Source organism: Vigna umbellata, chromosome 4 (genome assembly GCF_029865625.1).
Source record: "Vigna umbellata cultivar VRB3 chromosome 4, Vumbellata_1.0, whole genome shotgun sequence".
NCBI classification, from domain to species: domain Eukaryota; kingdom Viridiplantae; phylum Streptophyta; class Magnoliopsida; order Fabales; family Fabaceae; genus Vigna; species Vigna umbellata.
In genome coordinates, this window is record NC_142168.1 from 11,217,529 (window position 1) to 11,230,018 (window position 12,490).

At 34.4% G+C, this 12,490-nt stretch overlaps 1 long non-coding RNA gene across 1 annotated transcript; it reads left to right on the forward strand.

Moving 5' to 3' along the window:
- The first annotated feature begins 5,073 nt into the window (after window positions 1–5,073).
- Window positions 5,074–7,784, forward strand: LOC124843275 (uncharacterized). The gene is made up of 3 exons (XR_015785650.1): window positions 5,074–5,217; window positions 5,370–5,442; window positions 7,541–7,784. It is a non-coding gene; the product is annotated as an uncharacterized LOC124843275 (long non-coding RNA).
- The last annotated feature ends 4,706 nt before the right edge of the window (window positions 7,785–12,490 follow it).

The window sequence follows — 12,490 nt, forward strand, 5'->3', positions numbered from 1 at the left end:
TATGATTTGAACTGAAGTAAGATGCCTTATATGCTTCGGATATTCTTAAACCGATGCATATAAGTTTGTGAAAATTACAAGATTGCCATCGTTTTCAGATAGGCTTCGATTTTTCTTTGACCGAAGCCTATTAGGCGAATTCAAAAGCATATTTTTTACTAGTGTTATTGTCATTGGGTCAATGGACTAGGGAAACAAACAATTAACAACTCTTAACCAATCAATTAAGATAGTTGCTGAGGTAATTACAACTGATTGACTTATAAAGTTAATAAAAATATTAACCATAATGGGTTAGGCTTAAAATAAGCTTATTTTAATATCTATAAATATATGTTTAATAGGAAGGAGGGGTAACCAATTATGAGTATTTACTCTCTATTGAATATTATCATTATTATCACACAAAGTCAATAATTTGAGCGTCAAATTACCTTTTGCAAGTACCCTCCCACTTGGCTCGAACCGGAAGAATTTGAAATAAGAGATTTAGAGGTCAGAGAGTAAGGAAAACGATATCGGAAAGGTATGTCTCTTGGCCCTGCACAATTATATGCAGAAACAATAACATAATACAAAATCAATTATAATAAATATATTTAATAACTAGAAATAAATTATCTTAATTTTCTTATGACTTTTAATTTCCTAATAATTTGTAATAGTTGATTTCATTCTAATACTTCCTCAAACGGGAGCATATATGTTATATATCAAGTTTATTATAAATGTATCCAATTTGAGGTCTTCTAAGAGACTTAGTGAACATCTAAGCTAACTGATTGTTAGAGTTGACAATCAGTAGGAACGATAGTGGAAGCCATGGAAAAAAGTATCGAAAATCGGCTAAAATGTACCGTTGAGGTGTGAGGTAGCCGAGTTGAAGCACGATCTGGTGAGTTGGAGCACGATCTACCGGGTTGAAGCATGGTCTGTCAAGTTGGAGCACGATCTCCTAGGTTGGAGCACAGTTAGCCAGGTTGGAGCACGATCTTCCAAGTTGAAGCATGATTTGTCGAGTGGGAGCTTGGTGTGTCGAGTTATGCTCGCTGACAGAGAAAAGGGACACATTATGACCGATGATGGATAAAGGCAATGGACAATGCACATTTACCACCGATGGACGATAAAGACAGTGGTGAAAGAAACTCAAAATACCTGTTTTAAAACCTTATAAAATTGTATATGTTCTAAATGAATTGTGTGTCCAATAGAGACCACACAACATATATTTATAGAATAATACAAAATCAATTATAATAAATACATTTAATAATTAGGAATCAATTATTCTAATTTTCCATGTTATATAATGCCTAATTTTCTAGAAATATGTCACTAGTGTAGAAAAGGCTTTTAACGTCTGTTATTTTGGGTTTTTTTACGTCTGATCTTGACTCGACGTCTTTCTGGGAGATGTTAATGGGATGTCGAACCCCACAGTCATATGTTTATATAGACATCGGACTACACAAGTCAAATGTCTATATAGACGTCGGACTACACAGGTCAAACATGTATATAGACGTCGAACTACATAAGTAAAACGTCTATATAGACATCGGACTACACAGGTCAGACGTCTGCTGTGGGAGCTTCAGTGAGCAACCCTTGGTGCCCTGCATCAAGGAATGCAACTTCTCTTCAAGCGCTCTTTATATTTCCTTTTGTTCTTGTAGCTGCTCCATGAATCGTTGCTCCATTGATCTCATGCTTTGGTTGAGCCTTTCCTCCCACTGAAGATCCATCTTCCTCGATGCCTCCTGACTCATGGATTGAGTGCTTTTTTGTGTAGGGGCAAAGTAGTCACGAAGACCAACACACAAGCAAAACTGCACAAAAACGAAACGAAAACGCATTTTAATCGGTTCAATTGAAAGACAATTCATCAAAAAGTAATGTAATCGGAGTAAAATTAATTTTAAACGGTGCAAAAGTGAGAAAACGAACCTTAAAATCGTAGCCCGTCGAGTGTCCGTAACTACTTCCTCTCGCACGGGTTTGGTAAGTAATAGCATACCATTAGACGTCGGCTCCCCCCTAGCCTACGTCTAAATGGCTTTAAACGTCAACTCCCCTGTCTAGCTGACGTTTAAAGCATTTAAAATTTATTTTGGCGCACACTTTAGACGTTTGGGATAGGGGTGGTCGACGTTTAAATGACTATAAACGTTGGAGTGGTGTCAGACGTCTAAATGGAGTCAAAAAGTAACTTTTTAGATTTCTGGGCTGAGTATTTAGATGTCGGGCCACCCCATACCCGACGTCTAAATAGAGTAAAAAATTAATATTTTTTACTTTTTCATTTAGTTTTGGCGTCCATTCGGGGGAACCGACGTATATGAGTATTTAGACGTCTAAATAATTGTTTTATTTATGGAAATGTCACCCGTCATTTTTTAAGTTGGATATTCGAGAATCGAACGTCTAAAGGGTAATATTAAAGGCTTTTTTTTCACTAGTTTGTAATAAGGTTTAATACCTCTTTTGGTCCCTAGAAAGGGGGCCAATGTTCAATGTGGTCCCACCTTTTTTTAGAAGTTCAATGTGATCCCATCTTTTGTAAAAAGTGTGCAATCAAGTCCTTTTTGGAAACGGCGTTAAGTTTTTAACGGAGCAGCTGACAGGATGGACTGAAGTTAGTTACGTGGCTTTGTGTGGGTAATACGTGGCAGTGAGAGGGTGATACGTGGCTTTGTGAGAGGGTAAATCAGAAATTAGGGTTTGAGTTGCAGAGAAATTGGGAATTTGAGATTTCTTCTGAAGGCTGTTCGTCGTGTTACTCTTAGACTCAAACGAAGGACGACTTCTTGTTAGGTCTTCAAATGGAATTTCATTACGGTTCTTAGCATTGACGGTGGTGGTATTCGAGGAATCATTCCCGGTGTTCTTCTTGCCTACCTTGAGGCTCAACTTCAGGTTAGCAAATTGCAGTGTTTTAAATTTTAAGTTAGATTCTAAGGCTTCTGAATGTCTGTCTATGCATACATATATAGGAGTTAGACGGTGAGAATGCAAGGATTGCAGATTACTTTGACGTGATTGCTGGGACAAGTACAGGGGGTCTCGTTGCTGCCATGTTAACAGCTCCTAATCCAATGGCCAACAAACGCCCTTTATTTGCTGCCAAAGAAATTGTTCCTTTTTTCCTCCAAAAGTCTCCACAAATTTTCCCTCGAAAGGACGACTTCTTGATTTTAGGAAGTTTCCAAATGGTTATGTAACTGCAGTTCAGTTCTATATTTGCACAGTTCTGTAACTGAAGACCACAACCATGGACCACCGAGAAGATCCTTTATCCCAACTTTTCAAACACGACGAACACCCTTAAGAAGAAACACGACGATAAATCCCAAATTCCCAATTTCTCTGCAACTCAAACCCTAATTTCTGATTTACCCTCTCAAAGCCACGTATCACCCTCTCACTGCCACGTATTACCCACACAATGCCACGTAACTAACTTCAGTCCACCCTGTCAGCTGCTCCGTTAAAAACTTAACGCCGTTTCGAAAAAGGACTTGATTGCACACTTTTTACAAAAGATGGGATCACATTGAACTTCTAAAAAAAGGTGGGACCACATTGAACATTGGCCCCCTTTCTAGGGACCAAAAGAGGTATTAAACCTTTGTAATAACTAATTTCATTCTAACAATATATAAATATATCAATATAAATATATATATATATATATATATATATATATATATATATATATATATTAATACTGTGTATTGTGTAAATTTGACTTAGTTTTTTACTGAAAATCTTAATAAAAGTAAAACTTTCATTAAATTAAATTATAACAATTGGACATAAATTGGACAATTAAAAAGATAAAAGCAAAGAAAGAAGTGTTTCTGACATGATGTGAGGGGTGGTGTTTGGCAATGTAGATAGGTGCAATGAGTGGAGTTAAATGATTGTTATTGATTACTTATCTGGTAAGAAAGCTTTATAGAGTTCAGAATGGGATGTTCTCTTCTACGTATAGACTATAAATCAAGGAGCTATATAGATGATGATGATGATATGTGTCTGATATAGAGAAGAGAGTTATATAGAGGTAAAGAAAATGTTAGATGATATGTGTCTGATATTTGGAATATGTAAAGGAGATGATTATATAGAGTTCAAGAAGATGATAGGTCTGTGAAATGTGATCGCTATGAAATTTGATAATTGTGGAATGTCAGGATATATCCCATCGATCAAAGAGAAGGATAGTAATGCGGTCACTTCCTTATGACTTCCACACATTTGATATGTAAAATGTAAGTCGGGTTGATCAGTCTTACGCAAAAGATGTGCATTAATTTTTTATCACCTCATATAACGTTTGTGGGGTTATAGACTGATTTGCTGTCTATATAATAATTTTAATAACTTTATGTTTTTTATAAATAAATTAGTAAAAATAATAATTTTTACTTGTTTCTTAAAATAAGTAATATTTGTAATTTTATCATTTATAACTTTTAAATACAAGTTTATTAAAAATAAAAATAGTTTTAAAATTAATTTAAACAAAAGAAAAAATATGAATAAAGAATATATTTTTGGATCAACTGAATACGAATAAATGAATTATATTTAGATAAACGTATATCAACATGTTAATTAAAAGAAACATATAACATATTATGCTATTTTATGAATTTAAATGATGTCACTATACCACTCAAATAAAAGCCAGCCTGTCATTATTAGTCCATACGAATTAAAAATTATAAGATGCGAAACAAATCAAAGTAGACTAACAAGAAAAAAATAATCAACTCAACTCAACTCATTCCGTACTTTTCTATAAAGAACCTGCAAGCTAGTCTGTATGGCCAATCTGCGCTATCATCTAATAACAAAGAACAAAAATCATATTTATCTAATATTGTTGTCATGTTTGCCAAACATATTATTTAGGTAAAATGTGAGGACCTGGAAAATTATAAGGCCATTGGGCCCTAGTTGGAGGCAGTCAGGCCCAGACTAAGGGAACCTTAACTTAGCCAGGGTCATTCCCCAAAAGTTAGAGTAAATCCATTTCTGCCTTTCCCTTTCTCTCTCTAAAAAGAAAACATTTTGCCCTAAACTCTTCTCTGCCTTCTCTCTAAATTTTTCAGCTCTTTGAACCGTTCAATCTTGGGATGGAAGGTGCTCAGGCGTTCATCTCACCGAAGGCTTCCTTTTGAACCGATCGCATTTTCGATTGGACCAGTGAGTCAACTTTTCCCTTCTCTGTCTCCATTCTCAAACCTAGAACATGCAATGTTACTGGTTGTATGTTACTAGGGGTTTTATTTTATAATTTTTGGTTTGTTAAATCAAGCTCTAAGAGCTGTTACTGTCACCACCTTGGTGGTTTGTAGGGTTTGGTTCAGTTCTCAGTTAGTGAAATACCGTGAGGGAGCGTCTCTGTGAGCTTGGTAGTTCGACTTTGAGGTAAGGGGAGCTAGTTCTTTGTTTGAAATTATTTTGAGATATTTGCATGTTAAGTCCTGAATTGGTGTGTTGACTTGAACTGCTATGTACTGTTTAATTATGTTTTGTGATGAGCATGTTGATTTGTATCTACTGGATGTGTGGAAGTTATGTAACCATAGTGTGCTGAATTTTGTTTGACTTGAATGAGCATTACGTTGGCTGTACTGGGTTTCTGGATTTGAGTAAGATCTCTGGGAAATAATTAAAATGGATGGTGAGTGGATACATGTACTGCTTTAGGTTACTGTGAGGGAAGTGGAGTACTAAAATTGGGTGAATGGGGTCTAGAGTACTATAAGGCAATTAGGACTTGTTGAGAGCACTGTGTTGGTAGGATAGAAGAATCTTAAAAACCTGAGTTGGCACATCCCTGATCATAGAGCAGCCCTGGCCTGGTCCAGTACGTTGTGACTAGTCATATGTGTTGGCGGCGAAGGTGAGACTGATGCGTTCAGACATCTGATTCTTCTCCGGTGACTAATTGGGCAGTTGGGATAGTTTAGTTGAGTCAACAGAACTGGTGAGGGGTCAGAGAACTGAGTAAGTCCTGAGATAATGGTTGAGATGAGAATGTGTTCATAAGTGGCAAGGATTGATGCTTTAAATGGTAAAACTGAATTTAATCACTTTACATTAATACTAGGGAGGGTTTGGATCATCTAGACAAGAAGAATTACCAGTAATAATCGAATAAGAGGTCTTAGAAATTAACCAAGAGTCCTAGAAATGGTAAGGGTTAGTGTAAGTGAGTGATTATGCAGAATTCACGTACTGCAGATTATGCAGTGTCGCTATGCGAGTTGTCTCGCATAGCGAGACCCTGAAAAGGGGTACTCACTGTTTTGGAAATTCGCTGTGCGAGTTAGTGCGCTGTGCGAATTTCCAGAGGGTGATGCTCACTGTTTTTGGACTCGCCATGGCGAATCCTGTCGCTATGCGACTGGTGGTGGTTTAGGATCACTGCCTATTTAATTCGAAGAGCGAGTGAGGTGCATAGCGAGAGGTTTGAAGTGATGTACGCTGCGAATCAATTCGCCATGCGAAATAGGGTGCGCTATGCGAATTTTAGCGGTCCTTTTGTCTGGGAAATTCGCACCGCGCACAAGGGGGGGTGCGCTGAGCGAATTATGTGTCGCAGGTGGAGTGTTTTTGGTGTTTTTGATGTTTTGGGAGTTCCGGATGTCCGTTTTGGACGTTCTTTAGTTCGTTCTGGGGGTTTTTGACCCTTCCGGAGCCATTGGTGAGGGTCTCCAAGCTGTTTGAATTACTTAAGTATTGGTAATTAAAAGTCCTAAAGAATTTTGTGTTGATAAGTGATGGTTTTGTGAAAGTATGTAATGTATGAGTTGTTTTATGACATGGTTAATGTTGTATGAGGGTGTATGGGTTTGGTATGAGACAATATAGTAAGAATGCACTTGAATGACTATGAAATTTTATGTTGATTGAATCAAAGTGGTTTATGAGGTACATTATTGATCCAAGAGGAATATCGTGTGATTTAAAGTGGTCGGATTGAATATGAAATTAAGATCTCTCGGTGGGATCAGTTAGTGTATTGAATGAATGTGAGAGGCTTCCATATGGGGGGTTATCCCTAACACTCCAACGGTCTTTCATTCTCACTTAGAGAGGATTGACGCGTGTGGTGGGAGTAGTGGGAGGTCCTAGGGTAGGCGCTATCACTGAAGGTCTATTCCGCGGTAACGGACTAGCCTTGTGTATGGTCGGGTGGAACCCCTCGGCAATGGCTTTGCAAAGCAGTAGAGGCCATCACAAGTGCACAACCCGCCCCAGCTCTACATACATTCTATGTCCGGACGTGTCTAGAGTCTTAACATGATAGGATGCTTGTCTTGATGAGTTTTATGAAATAAATGCTTATGTTTATGATGACTAAGGTGTTTATGTGCGTATGGATATTCTGGGAAATGCTAGATTGATTGAAAATGAATTGTATGATTGTTTGAGACCTAGCTCACCCTTGCATTTGTATGTGTTGCATGTGTTTGCTTTCCCCCTTGCGATGATCATCCAATCCTTTGGATGTGAGCAGTAGGTGATGATGTACCTTTGGAGCAAGCTTTGGAAGTTGAGGAAGACCCAGCACCTAGTGCTTAGGATTTCTACTAGCTCTTATGTTAAATAGCTCTTCATTTTGAAAGACTTCTAGACTTCATTTTATCATGATCTGTATTTTGGAAACACTCTTTAGGTCCCATTGAATCTTTATTCAATCATGTATTTTGGAGAATTATGAACTTAAGTTTTAAAACTTCCCAGCCAGACTTGGATAACTGTACTCCTTAATCCTATCTATTGTGTACTCTTAACTGCTTTCTATTATTATAATCGATGCATTCTACATATATACATTGCTATATATTTTGGGATGTTACATAAAATACATTGTGTAAGTTTGAATATGGTGAGCTATGTATATTTATAAATAAATAGGTTAAATTCAATCACGATTCATTTTATAATTAATGTGTACGTTACAAATAGATTGAGAAAAGGGAAGTACAAATAGGCTAATTTCTCTCCAAAACAATAAAAAAATAATACTCTCACTTACAAGGAACGCGTTTTTATCACGCTTTTTACTTCGTTTATTTAAGAACTTTGTAATAATCTGTCAACATGATTAAAATTATTAACTATTCTAAGCAATTGGTTTTCTAAGAAAATGTTTCGCTCCAAATATTAAACTTTTAAAATATTCACTTTCCACGTTTTTACTAGAAATTACTGTTCATTATTAATATCAGGTGCTTTTACTTTTACATAAATTCCTATCAACTTTTTTCTATAGAAATATTTTTATTTAAAGTCTACCTATTTCTCTTTATTTATTTAAATTACTTATTAATCTTTATAAATATTTCGAATTCATATATAACAAATTTACTTAAATTAAAAAATGTTTATCGATAATGGATCAAATACTTAATAATATAGATTTCAAGGTTAGTGAACAAGTCAACGAGAAAGTCATGAAATCATGCAATAATATCAATTTATCAAGAAGACGAAACATGTGTGGCTAAAAACTACTAAACACTATTTGCTCAAAATATATAATTTTATATTTCCTATCCTTCTGGAATTGATAGAAGATGATAAGGCTTAATAATAGGTGATGTAAGTGACAAGATGTTGAAGTAGAAAGAAAGACATAAGACTAGAAGTGGGGACGCATTCCTTTGAGACCAAACAAAAACTGCTCCTCATAATAATTTATCCAATCCAAGTCTTCCTAGCAAGACTACTTCTTTTTATTTTTTATTTATAGTATAGTGTCACATATATATATATATATATATATATATATATATATATATATATATATATATATATATTTATTGTTTCTGCTAAATGAGATCGAGAAAAACTCATGCGGTCTCCGCTCGGAAACACTCTTCCTCTACTTATCGGTCTTTCGTCTGTCGCCTTCCTTACGTCAGTATAAGTTGGGTGACTTGCAAGAAACACTCCGACGCTCAAGTCAGAATTGGTCTTTGCAAGTCTATGTAATTATAAAAAAATAGAGGTTTACCTTCTCCTTTGATTGTTATTTATATGATTTCAGATAATATTACCCATTAATTTACCTCTTAATGGCTTTCAATGCTAATCTTAAATACTCTACAACGACCGTTTCCTCATTAACTACACATTCATGAGTATTCAATCGCTGTCTCCAGCCAACAGTAGTTTTAGAGGCCCGCCCGATCGGACATATTAGACTTTGAGACCCGATCGAACATATTAGACTTGAGAGACCCGATCGGACATATTAAACTTGTTTCTACCTGCTCTCGATACTATCTGAACACTCCCGGTCGGTCACTCCTCCCTCAGTAATAACATATATAATTGAATAAATCTCAAGAAAGACTCTTCAAACTAATAGTTAAGATCCAGTAATATAATTTTTCCCTAATTTCTCTCAGCTAAATCGCGCTTTGTATAATTAGAAAACAAACTATCCAAAACTTGCATAATTATTTCACTCATTATGTGTGTGTATTTCGTTAAAATTTCACAATACGAGTTAGTAATTAACAGTCATTAAATTTTATCTCCTAAAATTACATCCTTAAAATTAAGTTGTTAAAGGTCGATAAAATTCAAATAAACAAGACAAATATTAAAAAAGTCACGAGATGAAGAAAAATGTTAATATTTTTTTTTTCTAAGTGTTAAAGTGAGAGTGAATCGAGTAAAAGAAGTAAACAGGCGGATTAGTGTATGATAAGGACAGAGAAGAGATGAGTCAAAGTAAATAAAATTAACAGGAAAAGTTAAGCAAGATTAAGGCCTTGTTCACTTGAGTGGATTTGAGAGAGAGTAATTGAGAGATGATTTGAAAATAAATTTTTTTGTTGATTATTTGAGTGAATTTGGAGGTAAATGAGATTGGATTTGGAAGTAAATTTTTTTAATCTGTCACGTCAATCAAATCCTACATTAATTCTCACAAACTTTACTTCCAAATTCATTCTCACTTACCTCCAAATTGACTCAAATAAACAACAAAAAAATTTATTTTCAAATCCTCTCAAATCCCCTCAATTACTCTCTCTCAAATCCATTCAAGTGAACAAGGCCTAAGACTTTGAAAGAAGTCCGATTGAGACAGAAAACATCGAGAAAAACCTGAGCATGTCGGGGAAAAAGTTGAGAGAAATATAACTGAGACAGACTGGAGTTAAATTAAAAAAATGTAGTTATTTATAATAACTGTTATAAAACAGAATTAATGGGAACATGTGAGATTATTTGGATAATTTAGGATAGTTATTTCAATTTGTGTAATATATATATACTTTTTAATTTTAGTTATCAATTGTAAAAAAAAATAGTTTAAATATAATATGGACGTGACAAATTATGAATACAATTTTACATGAACACTATAAACAGAAAAAAAAAATACTAAATTCAGTGTTGATGATAGTAATTCAAATCATCACTTTCATTTCTTTTCTTTATCAATTATTATTTTGTTTTTGATAATTTATTTTCCAACAATTTGCAAACCTTTTAAGACCATGAAATTGAAAAAATTTTGGGTACAAGACTAGACACAGGGAAAAAACGAGAGGGTAAAAGTATTATTTTTTTCGTGCTGTGTAGGAAAAAAAAAGGAAGAGAAAAACAACTTTCAAGACAAACTAACACAAACTCAAACATCAAAAGGTTTATTTCAACAAATTTAATTTATCTGAAGTAGTAGAATGTTAAAAATAACAAGAACTGCCAGGAAAACATTCTTCTAAATAAATTTATATTTTAGTTGAAATTTTGTTAAAATTATAAGAAGACAAATGTATTTCAATAAATAAGAAAGAAAAATTTATAAATTTTATATTTTTCTAAAAAATATATTAAAAAATATTAAGAATAGAAGTATAAATTGAAGATTTTAAATTAAGTAAAAATAAATTAAGTAAATTGAATGATATATAAGAAAAAAAAACACATACATTAAATCAAACAAAACGCATGATTACAAATTGTAAGAACCTAAAAAATAGAGTCTTAAAAGTTGATTAAGTGTTTTAAATAATGAGACCATGTTATTTTAATATTTAAAAGCAAAAGGTATAAATAGAAATTCTATTAAGAAGTCTCACTACTTAAAACACCTACCATTTCTCTAGAACTCATTCTCTGAGTATCATCTTCCTTCTCTCTTCAAGTTCTAACAACTGAATTATCTCTTTGAAGATTAGGAAGTGCTTATGTGATCACGACAACAAAATCTTCCTTTCCATCTGATCAGTTTTCTCAACAGAGTAAGTTAGTTTTTACACTTTTCTTGAGTTGTACATTTCTTCCATGCAGTGAGCCTTTTCTGTCGCATATGCCTTCTTAGCCTTCTAGTATGTTTTTCTCTGTTGATCAATGGTTCTAATCGCATATCGTGGTCATGATTCCATGTGTAGGTGTAGATAAAGTATTTGAGCTGAGGGAGTAGTTTTTGATCTCTTATAGTTGTTTGAGTTTCCAACAGGTAAACGAAGTTATATGTTTGTTTATAAGGCTTTAAGAAAATATGTTAAATCGAAACTTGTGTGCTCTAATTAGGAAAATTGATTTGGGTTATGGAGTTATGAAATGTATAATTTGTTGAAAAATCCTCTCATGTGGTAGTATGATTGATTGAAAGTGAAGTAAATGTGTGTTTTCTAAAATTAGAAAGGTAGTACTATGAAGGATGGTTGAATGTTATCTGTGTTGATCATTTAAACTATTATGTTAACATTATAATTGGTTAGAAATTGTTGTTAATGTTGAAATAGTGAAAATGGAGAGTATTGAGTTGGTTTAGGTCTAAATTAGAGGTTTTTACAGGTGAAATTTTAGAATAATTGGTTTGCGAAGGAATAGAGGTTTGGAGTCTATTTTTGAGTCATTTAAGACTTGTTTAGCTACTTAGTTTACAAAGATATGGTTTGTACTATATGAAATCTGTTTGGTTGAATTTTGAGGTAGTTGGTTTGATTAAATGGACTAAATTCTTGAACAAGTGAGCAACTTGGTATTCCCTCTAAGTTAAAAACCTATTTTCAAATCAATTATTGTGCCAAAAATACTAGTTTGATCATTTGGAAAATAAATGAGTGCATCTAGATCAAGTAGCATAGTTTTACATCTTCTGGTATAACGCTAAGCGCCACCCTGGGTGTTGGGCACCACAAAGTCAGTGAGCTCTCTGACTTCTTGGCGTTGAGTGATATACTAGGGCGCTGAGCGTCAAGAAGTCAGTGAGCTCTCTAATTTCTAGGCGCTAAGTCGTGGACTAGGATGTTGAGCGTCACTTTTTCCTACAGGTCTGAATGTGGATTTCTCAGTAATTTGTTGGGCAAGTGATCTTGCTCGCTAAGCGAGCCTTGTCCTGATAGCTTTGTGATATTTTTCTACACTTGTTGGCTGCAAAACCAACGACAAGTGCATCGATCATAGCGTAGCAAGTGATAAATATCGTTCTCTCCCA